This window comes from Danio aesculapii, chromosome 2 (assembly GCF_903798145.1).
Source record: "Danio aesculapii chromosome 2, fDanAes4.1, whole genome shotgun sequence".
NCBI lineage: Eukaryota > Metazoa > Chordata > Actinopteri > Cypriniformes > Danionidae > Danio > Danio aesculapii.
The window spans coordinates 27,754,734-27,766,692 of record NC_079436.1 but is presented as its reverse complement, the minus strand read 5'-3'; positions in this window follow the sequence as shown (position 1 = coordinate 27,766,692).

Genomic DNA, 11,959 nt, shown 5'->3' with positions numbered 1-11,959 from the left:
GCATTTGCACATGGGAAATAATGCTTTTAGAGTTCCTCATGCTCACATTCTCAGCCTTATCTCCACAAACTGTCGTCATATGGATGTACCATATGCTGGGATTACATGATGAAATATTAGCATGGTTATTTTTAGGAATGCAAGCAAAAGTGTGATTATATATTTACATTTACAATTACGCTCTAGGCAGATGGCATTTCTCTAAAGTCATTAACTAACTTATATTGTTGCATACATCTATGTGTTTGACAATTACCTGCGTATCTCAAGACATGAGCCAAGCATCAATGACACTGTTGGAGTACAATTGCAAAATTGCACTGATACAAATCGCATAATGAGATGAGTCAAATATTGAATTTGGACCACAAAGTCCCATTAGGAATGGTCACGGGCTGTAGGGTTTGATAAAGGTGTGTGGATAGTACAGATTCATGGTGTTGGCTGCATTATAAGTTGGAAATGGTGTCTTGAATTTATTCTGGCAGCTGTATGAACCTAGTGCAGCCAACTGTACAGAGAGGCATAATGTGCATGAATATGAATTCGGCAGATTTTTTTGGACTCATGGAGAATGGGGTCAAAAAAGTTCTTGATACAGATGTCTGAAAATAAGCTACAGATATTGTGATGGAAATATTTGATAGCACCAGAATGAGGATATATCCTTTACATTGCTATTAGATTTTTAAATGCTGGGATTTGCGTATAAGTCGAGTTAATTGTTATACACTTACCGGACACTTTATTAGGTACACCTTAGTAGTACCGTGGTGGTCCAACTTTAAAATTGCCTTAATCCTTTGTGGCATAGATTCAACATGGTACTGGAAATATTTCTCAGAGATTTTGGTCCATACTGAAAAGATAGCATCACTCAGTTGTTGCTGATTTGTCAGCTGCACATCCATTCCACCACATCCCAAAGGTGCTCTATTGAATTGAGATCTGGCAACTGTGGAGGCCATTTGAGTACAGTGAACTCATTGTCATGTTCAAGAAACCAGTCTGAGATGATTTTGCTTTATGACATGGTGTGTTATCCTGCTGGAAGTAGCCATCAGAAGATGGGTACACTGTGGTCATAAAGAAATGAATATGGTCAGCAACAATACTCAGGTAGGCTGTGGCATTGACACGATGCTCAATACTAATGAGCCAAAGTGTACCAAGAAATATCCCCTGCATCATTACACCACCACCACCAGCCTGAACCGTTGATACAAGGCAGGATGGATCCATGCTTTCATGTTGTTGATGCCAAATTCTGAGCCTACCATCCGAATGTTGCAGCAGAAATCGAGACTCATCAGACCAGGCAACGTTTTTCCAATCTTCTATTGTCCAATTTTGGTGAGCCTATGTCAATTGTAGCCTCAGTTTCTTGTTCTTAGCTGACAGGAGTGGCACCCGATGTGGTTTTCTGCTGCTGTAGCCCATCCGCTTCAAGGTTCAACAAGTTGTGTGTTCAGAGACGCTCTTCTGCATACCTCGGTTGTAACGAGTGGTCATTGACTTTCATAGTTTCATTGCCTACTTTCATTTAAAATTTGGGTCGGGTGTAATAGTACACCACCTTTTTTTTGGGACTACACCACTGCTTGTAAGTGAACGTTTTTGTGCTATGTGATTCTGATATGATTCTCAGTGTGTTTCTGGATCATGTGTCACATGAATTGGTGTGTATTCCTATCTAATACCTACGTTAATAACGTGTTATATTGCTCTACAAGGGTATTGTGCCTGATGAAGATCTGCCTGATCAAAACATACTTTAATTAGTATTTTAATTATCTTTTCTTTATTTGGTGGAAAATCTTACCAACCCTATACCTTTGTCTAGTATAAAGTGTAAAGAGTAGGGTTGATAAGATTTTCCACCAAATAAAGAAAATATAATGTCCTCACGCTGAAAATACAGCTCTAAGAAAGACAATGTGGCAAAAATGCAGTCTCGATGATTATATTCCATATCGAATGACAACGATATATATTTCAATATAAGCTGTTAATGCTTTCAGATTAATGAGAGTAACTAAATGACTAAAGCCACAAAAATTAGAGGCTCCATTAAACAGCATAACATATTTAAGGCCGAAAATTCGGTACATCTCTAAAATCAAGACACTTTTAGATTCCATTGTTGCACATATCGGCTGTGTGATTGGCTCTTAGATCAATATAGAGTAAAAAACTCCAGAGCTTATCAGAGTTTGGCATAAATGTTATCGCGATTCGATAAAATATAAGTCATTGGACCAGCTCTAATCTCAATTATGAAATTTTCCCTACATGAATCAAATACATTTTTTGCATTATTCTAATAATCTTGTCTTATTTAAAAAGGTTAACATTAAATGTCACCAAATACATGATTAGTGCATCATTTGGTACCCCCGGCCTAATTTTTGTCAAAAGGTGGTACAAAATTTTTGGCCGCCTCGCAATCCTCTATGCAGGAAAACCCCTGCGTATAGTATTGTGAAAAAGGAATATATTTATTATTATTTTTGACTCTTTTTCTTTTCATTAAACAATTGTACTTGTATTGCTTAAGGTGATATATATTAACCAAACTTCTTCTCGAGTGTGATATGTTTTGCGAATTAATGAAGCTTTTTTGCAGAAGTAAATAAAGCTGATAGAAATGCAAAGGCCTGATTGTCAAAGATTAACTTGAGCTCTGCAGCGAAACTTCCTGTGAGCACAGAGTTTGCAGTTGAGAAGTCTTGTGCTTTTTGGCATTGTGCAGAGAATTAGTAGAAAAAGAGGACGTATGTATGGGTGCGGCCAATGGAGGACTGGAGAATGATTGACAAGTAACAAATTCCACTAAACTCCACCTGTTAATATCAGCTACGTATAAAAGCGTGAATCTGGAAATTAAATTTGTTGCTCACCCCTGAATGTAACTCTTGCATTGCATTGAGGATAACAGAATTCTGTACATCAAATTATTCATTTGTATACAATAAATTTCGAATATGTTAAACATTGAAGAAAACCTCTCCTGACCTTTATTATTAAACACGCATGAAATTATTTCATATTCCAACAATAGTGTGGTCGCATTTTTAGGTGAACTATTCCTTTAAATTCTTTACACATTTCAAATAGAGAGTCATCAAACCTGAGATGCTGGTTCAATAGACTGGCCATTTGATTTGTATTTAAACGTAGCACTTCCTCTATTCACGGTGGAGCTGTTCAATTCAGTTGCGCAAAGATTCTCATGGCAGGGCATATTTGGATGGCTGAACAAGCCCTAATGTGTCATCTTGTGCTTTGCAGTGACTGGGGGTGTTTTAACTCGCCTGTCTATGAAGCATGCCGAGGCCAGTGGCCCAGTTTCTGCTTGACAACTCGCTGTAGAAGAACCTCGTCCAGGGTCTGTCACAATGTCTTGCTGTCTCACTAGAAGCTCATGCACAAAACCTGAGAAATTATGGCGTGTTGCTGAGCAACTACAGCCTGTCATTCATGTCACAGTTGAAGCGTCTACAGAACGTTGGCATATTTTATAGAAAGGCAGCATTTCACTCGAACTATTGTGAATCTATGGGCTGTTAGCACTAAGGTTGCAGGTTAACTCAGAATAGTCACTGAAACGGCAATCATGCTTTCATGTTGGCCGACAGCACATTATTCAGCGCCTTTAACCCCGTTTACCTTTACATTTTTACAGAATGGGGAATAACAATAAGATCCAAGTGATGTTATTTCCAGCAGAGCATCAAATGCCTCAGAGAATCGTATTCTGCAGCCTTTTATGTTTCCACGTGGCTTGCTGAGATGACCTCTCTTCTTTTTTTGTTGTACATGTCAAGACTGAAAACATCATGAAGCAGGGTTTATATGTGGCATAATAGATTTCTGCAGCTGTCAGAGCTGTGAAGGGGAGAGCGAGTGTGGATGAATGAAGCCTGTATGAACCAGTGTGCCACAGTGCATCCAAGTGGCTTTTCTATAGCGGTGTAATGATCATGCTGTATCATGGTTTCTGTGAATTTCACTGTATGTTTCAGAGAGAAAGCTGAAAGTATCCATTGTGCTTCATTTTTTTGTCCACATTTTTTTAAGTTACAGCCTCATTCCAAAATGGATTAGATTCACCATCTTCCTCTAAATTCTAATTCAATTGATTTGGCCAATAGACGTGATTTGGAAAGCCACTCTCCTGCCTGTATAAGGTCCCATAGATAAAAATGAATGTTAGAGTGCAAACCAATCCATGACATCCAAGCATCAGTCTGTAAACCTCTAAGACAGGTACAGATATGGACAAGGGTACAGAAGAATTGAAGGTCTCAATGAGAAATGTCACTCCACCCTGCGTAAATGGAAGAAGTTTGGAACCATGAGGACTTTCTACCACGGCCTGCCCAGCCAAAACTGAGCAAATTTGGGGAGAAGGACTTTAGTTAGGGAGGTGACCAATATCCAGATGGTCACTCTGAAAGAGTTCCATCATATATCTATGGAGAGAGGAGAACCTTCAAGAAGAACAACCATCTCTGCAGCACTCCAGCACTCCTCTACTCTTGTAGGGTAGATCAGCTAGATGAAAGCACATGACATCCCTCCTAAGTTTACCAAAATTGACCTGAAGGACCATCTGAAACCAAATTATCTTGTGTGAGGAAACCAGAGAGTGCTTATCACCTGGCCAATACTATGCTGTGGGGATGTCCTTCAGTAGCAACTGGGAGACTAGTCAGGATCAAAGAAAAGATGAATGGAGCAATATACAGAGACAATCATTCATTTTCTTTTAGGCTTAATCCCTTTATTAATCAGGGGTCGCCACAGTAGAAGGAACCGCCAACTTATCTAGCATATGTTTTACGCAGTGGATGCCCTTCCAGCTGCAACCCAACACTGGGAAACACCCACACACCCTTGCACACACACACACACACACACATACACAACAGCCAATTTAGTTTATTCAATTCACCTATTGTGCATGTCTTGATCTGTGAGGGAAACCGGAGCACCTGGAGGAAACCCACGCGAACACGGGGAGAACATGCAAACTCCACACAGAAATGCCAACTGAGCCAGCCAGGGCTTGAACCAGTGACCTTCTTGCTGTGAGGCGATTGTGTTACCCACTGTGCCACCGTGCTGCCTGTACAGAGACCTTGTTAATGAAATCCTGTTCCAGAGTTCTCTGGACATCAGACTAAGGCAACAGTTCATCTTTCAACAGGACAACAACCTTAACCCCAATGTATAAATGTCTTTGAGTGGTCCAGCCAAAGCCCAGACCTAAACCTGACTGAGCATCTCTAGACTGAACGTCTCACTGAAAATGATTGTGCACTAACAGTCCCCATACAACTTTATGGAGCTTAAGAAGTACTGGAAAGAGGAATTTCTTTTGGAATCATACTCAAAACACTGTAAATTGTGCCAAAAGTGCTTCAACAATGTATTGAGCAAAGGCTATACACTCTTGTGTGCAGAACACATGTTTTATATACATATAATACGGCCTAAAAGTTGAAGGTCACTGCTGTACTGTATATTAGTACTTGTGTTTGTAGACTTTTACAAATGGTGCTTTTGCTTGTCTCAATGCCACAATCTCGTGCAATGCTAAATCTTTTGCCGTCGATACACAGAGCGTGATCTGCTCTCATGCTGCATGTGGGAGAGACTGCTGTACAAGGACAGGGCCGCCTGTGAGTGCTCTAAGGTGAGGAGGGGCCAATGGCATCACTCACAACTCGTTGAGAAGAGTAGGAAGGTACAGTACGCTTTTTTGAAAACTTGTCACTAAGGGGGTCTGAAAAGTCGCTAAATATAGCAACAAAGATGATGCCTCACGAAACACTAATTTTAATGCAGATAAAAAAGGCATAATTTATTCATATGAAAGTTTCTGTGGCATATATTCCAGTAGGTATATTTAGGTCTACGTCCCTATTTAGGATAAGTAAAAAACACAATACACACACAAAAATATTTATTTATTAGATACAAATTAAGAAATAATATATGTTTCTTATTTAACCAGATAAAAAACCCATTGAGATCAAGATCTCATTTACAAGGGTGACCTGGCCAAGAGGGTCTGCAACACACGACGAAAAAAAAAAGAAATAAAATAAAATAATAATAACAATATTAATAATAATAAATAGAAAATCAATATAGTATAAAATAAGCTGCATTTTGCATTTATTGTGATACATTTTAAGCTAATTTTGGTAATTTATAACAAAATGTTTGATGTATTTGCACACAACATTTTAATAAACACTCCTATAGGTCAGATTTTGGACAAGTGACACTTACTGTGGACTGTGAGTACTTGGACTGTGCGTACTTACCATGAGAGGGTGCAGAATTAATGATGCTATTTATTTATTTATTTTTTACATAATTTTAATAGATTATTAAACAGTATACACCACATTATATTGACAAAGCAAAAAAGAATGAGAATAAATAAAGGTGTGCATTTGTGTGTTTTAAGGTGTGTATGTACTTGCATTGTGGGAGATGGGTAAAGAAATCTATTGGCTTTAGTTTTTTGCTGGCGGCTTTTCCACACACTAAAAATGACAATTCGGATAGATATTGTTTAAAACAAGGTTCAAAATGAGTAAACGCTCTTTAAAACAATTAAACTTTATTGAGACATATGCCAAAAGGCCTAAAACCAATGAGACAACTATTGCTTCCCCACACGGGGTGGAGACAGCAGTGTCATCAGCGCCTGAGCTGGGGGAACTCCAGGCCCAGCCCGTGTCTCTTTCATCGGACAATTCAGATCCAGCTGCATGGAACCGCTACCATTCAAGGTGTTTTAAACAATTTTATTTGACAGACTGGCACAAATAAGCATACATCTCCATTCTCACAACGAGTTCTCTCACCCATCTAACCGAGTTTGTTCTTCCGAGGTCATCTGGGAACTCGTACTGCTGTGAATATTTTGTAAACGCATGTCCTGCTTAATCAGTTTATTTGATTAAATGAATTAAATTGTGGCTGCACGGTGGCGCTGTGGGTAGCACGTTCACTTCACAGCAAGAAGGTCGCTGGTTCGAGCCTAGGCTGGGTCAGTTGGCGTTTCTGTGTGAAGTTTGCATGTTCTACCCATGTTCGCGTGGGTTTTCTCCAGGTGCTCCAGTTTCCCCTACAAGTCCAAAGACATGCAGTACAGGTGAATTAGGTAAGCTAAATTGTCCGTAGTGTCTGTGTGTGAATGAGTGTGTATGGATGTTTCCCAGTGATGGGTTGGATCTGGAAGGGCATCCGCTGCGTAAACATATGCTGGATAAGTTGGTGGTTCATTCCGCTGTGACGACCCCAAATTAATAAAGGCACTAAGTCGAAAAGAAAATGAATGAATGAATGAATGAAATTGCATCATGGAAAACAGCTTAAAATAGGCTTCTCTGAAACTGAATATTTCACTTTCATTTGATTTAGGCTAGATGATTATTTTATTTGACAATCCAGTTCGTGTTTTGGCATGGTTGAAGCATATAGCGGACTTGTTTTGAAGCACTTCACCTCAAATGTCTCACTCGCGGCGAGTTTAGGTGAGGGAGTGTTTAAGCAACCCTGGCAGGAAAACATACATTTACATTTCAAAGAAAATATATTAGTATTAAAAAGGAAACAAATGATGTCTCAATAAATGCCTTTAAATAATGTAGCCTTCGACAGTAAGCATCAGTGTTTCTTGAGATTGCAGATCAGGGATGATGGGGCGGTGCTGGATATGAGCACACTTTGGAATAAAATCCTGCAGGCACTCCTAGGTTGGAGAACAAGAACAAAAATTCATGTATGTTTGTCTTCAAAAACTACCTTTCTCTTTGGCTGAAGAGGGAAAGTAACATGATCTTGTGAAGGAAGCTCACATACATAACAGTGTTCTCTTCTGAAACCTTAATTTCTCTTTGATTAAAAAAGGAAAGTCGTATACATCTCAAATAGCCTGAGGGTTGAGTAAATAATGAGAAACCTCTTCCTTTAATAATATAGTCCTCCGTTTGGGCCATTTTTTAGAAGATAGTGCTTAGAATCTAAATGCACACACATTTAATTCATGTGGCCTGAAACAATGGCGGGAAATGCTTGGGATTGTGTGATGGCTGTCTGACTGCTGATGACATTAAGATTGAATCTGTGATATGAGTGCGTGAAGAGCTGTGTGTTCTGGGTACAGTCTTCTCACAAAGAGCCTGTTCAGATCAATAAGAGAAGACAGCAGTAATTATATTGAGGGAGCACAGGGAGGCTGGTCTCCACAGAGCGGCAAACTCTTCTTAATAGCAAACGCAGACAGCCTCTGATATTCATTCATTCAGAAAGAAGGACCGGCGTGAGCTTAAAGCAGCTCAAAGCCATACCTGAGCTGCGGATGATCGCTTTTCGGTGTGCCTGAAATGAACCTGCTAAAGCATTGCCCACAAGTCACGACAGGCTGCTTACCCCTGCCATGCCTGATGATGACAGATGGCATCATTTCTGAAGCTTGTCCAGGTGCCATACAGGCAGAGCTCAAGGTGTGTTTGAGCCATTGAAGAGCCTGGCTGGGTTCACGCTGAACCCAAAGCTGCCCATAATTATTCATATGTCTCTCTTTCCTCGCACTTTGTAGTTTTCTGAATCCTAAATTAATTCATGTTTGACTCTCCTCAAGAGAAGTTTGGAGATTCTGTAACCTATTATTTATTGTACACAGGGGTGGATTTAGTGATTTTGGGGCCCTAAGCAATTCCAGCCATGGGGCTAAAATCCTGAAATACACCCTTTCTACTTTTATTTAATTATTATTTATATTGCTGTTTTTTTATATCACTCAATCTTCTTTTCGACATTCTTCATAAATAAATGTAATCTCTACATTTTAAGTGATTCATTTTCTTAAAATGAATTTACAACAAAAAAATAATAAATATATTTTTTAATACTTTTGTCTGCTGGACTGCTAAATGATGGATATTTTATTTGATAATATTATGATTATATAACAATAGATTATAATAACATTTGAATTGATTGTATACTAAATAATATTTAATTATGTTAAAATTGTATTTGTTTAATTCTCACCATAAAAAAATTTGGTAGAAAACGATGTTATATATAGTTTGTAGGTATAATTTATACTTCTAGATATTTATTGGGGGCCTCCAGATTTCCTAAGGGCCCTATACGGCTGCTTACCTCGCTTCAATATCCATAGTCGCATTTTATCCTGAAGGGCCAGCCTGTACACCAGTCGGTGACCTCTCCCACCTGCAGCTTCTCCATGATGGACGTCTAGCATTCTCCAGCCTCTGGTGCCTATACTGCAGCTCTGCACAAGACGTTTGGCCATAGGAGAAATGGTCGTGCCCAACTGAGCCTGTTTTTTTTCCTTCACTTTCGCCAATTGGTGAAATAAATCGTTTGAGCCACACAGCTCAAAATGATTTGTTGCTTTTTCACCATGTCAACCATGAAAGTTAAGGTTTAAAAATATATTTGTTGAGAAAAGCCAATAGTACATGGAAAAAATCTATAAACATTTGTATTTGACAGTACATTTATTTGTGTACAAATGTATTACATGCAAAGTGCAGTCTTGCTTGTCTACTGTATTGTCTATTTTATATTTCTTATGTTACCAAAAAACTTCAAATTATTATCCATGATATAAATAAAAATATTCTTGGTGGACAAGAGGAGTCTTGCTGTTGTTGGCCTTGCCAGAGATTACACTTCTTTTCCAGAAGCAAGTTGCTGCAGTTCAAGATTGTGAATATATATATATATATATATATATATATATATATATATATATATATATATATATATATATATATATATATATATATATATATATATATATATATATACGTTCAGTTAAAGCCAGAATTATTAGCCCCCCTGAATTTTTAGCCCCCCTGTTTATTTTTCTCCCCATTTTCTGTTTAATGGAGAGAAGATTTTTTTCAACACATTTCTAAACATAATAGTTTTAATAACTCATTTCTAATAACTGATTTATTTTATCTTTGCCATGATGACAGTAAATAATATTTGACTAGATATATTTCAAGACACTTCTATACAGCTTAAAGTGACATTTAAAGGCTTAACTAGGTTAACTAGGCAGGTTAGGGTAATTAGGCAAGTTATTATATAATGATGGTTTGTTCTGTAGACTATCGAAAATATATAGCTTAAAAGGGAATAAAAGTTTTGTCCTTAAAATGGTGTTTAAAAAATTAAAAACTGCTTTTATTCTAGTCGAAATAAAACAAATAAGACTTTCTCCAGAAGATAAAATATAATCAGACATACTGTGAAAATTTCTTTGCTCTGTTAAACATCATTTGGGAAATTTTTAAAAAAGAAAATAAAATTCAAACGGGGGGTTATAATTCTGACTTCAACTATACACACTACCAAAATTGATTGATAAATAGGTAAGGCAAATTGTATTGTAACTAGAGATCATTTACCAATTTAGCAGACATTACAAACTGCAAATATCAGATATGTATCATGTAAACATGCTCGTATTAAAATACGTATTAAATACGTATTAAAATAAGATTGATAATTGAATAAACAGTTTTGAGTGTGATGGCTTACACAACGAAAAATGGTTTGACAATGAAATGAGTTTGACAGTTTAAATGAGAATTGACATCAGTTTTGATCAACAAGCCATATGCAATTAGTTTTGTCTAGCTAACAGACAGTCACTGTTTGCACACATGTGCAAATGCATTTGCAATTTGCTTAAATCAATAAGAAATGCCACTCTGAAGTAAACAAGAAGCGAATTGTTCAGAGATCTAAACTTGTTGTTTTGAAAAATAAAAATTTCAATCGAGAATTGAGCCAAAGCAATTGAGTAAAACTGTCAAATCTGTTTGAGTTTCTTTCTTCTGTTGAACACAAAAGACTATATTGGTTGAAACTCCCAGCCATGATTTGTTTCTGTATATGAATATCAGTATCTTCAGAATTATTCAGAATATCTTGTTTTGTGTTCAACAGAAAAAAAAAATAAGTAAATAAATTGTTGAAAGTTTTTGAACCACTTGAGTGCAAGTAAATGGTGAGGAAATTTTCATTTTTGTTTGAAATATCCCTTTAATTTAATAAATAAATCAAATATATTATGTAAAAATAATACATGTTATTTTATTTGTCCCTATTTATATATAGAAATCTACACATTTAACCTGACAGTTGGGTTTGTCTACATTTGGCGCCAAGCTTGTATTATATGGTCCGTGTTAATGAATATTGTGTCCAGACAGACTGTACCATAATTAATTAGTGAGATTTCATCTCTGTTGCGTTTCTCGAGCAAGTCAATTATTGAAGTCAATTTACGACAGCCCACTTAAATCGACGGTTTGACGCCATCTGTTGCAGTGCCCAATCCCAAACAACATGTTTTAAACCCGAGGCGTAATAAACTCGTGAGTCGTGACCGTCAAAGCCTAGCAGATTTATCTTTTCTAAAGTATTTTTTGTGGGCGATGTGCCTCATTAATTTATGTGATCCTTACCTGGGCAGCATCTGCTGGTGTACTATGGTAATTTACTCTCCGTTAGACTTGAATCAATACAATATCTTAATCTTAACACTGTTCAAGGTGTGTTATTTGTGTTATATAGTGGCTGTCTTTATGTGTAGCCGGAGCAGAGGGCGTGTCGACAATACAGCGCAGTACTCAAGGGTGCCAATAAATTCAATAATGACGCCAGTTAGCCCACCCAGCACAATACTACTGATGGCACTGGAGCGTCCTTAGTAGTGATATATAGAACTCCGACGCGACTTATTGTTTATGGCGGACCTGCGATGGCAAGCCGATCTTACTTTTAAGTATGGCAAGCCATGTTAACGTTAAATAAGTATCTGGATGCAATAGTTTGTGAGGTTTCAGTTACTAATTAAAATATTCTCGACATCAGGAATAAA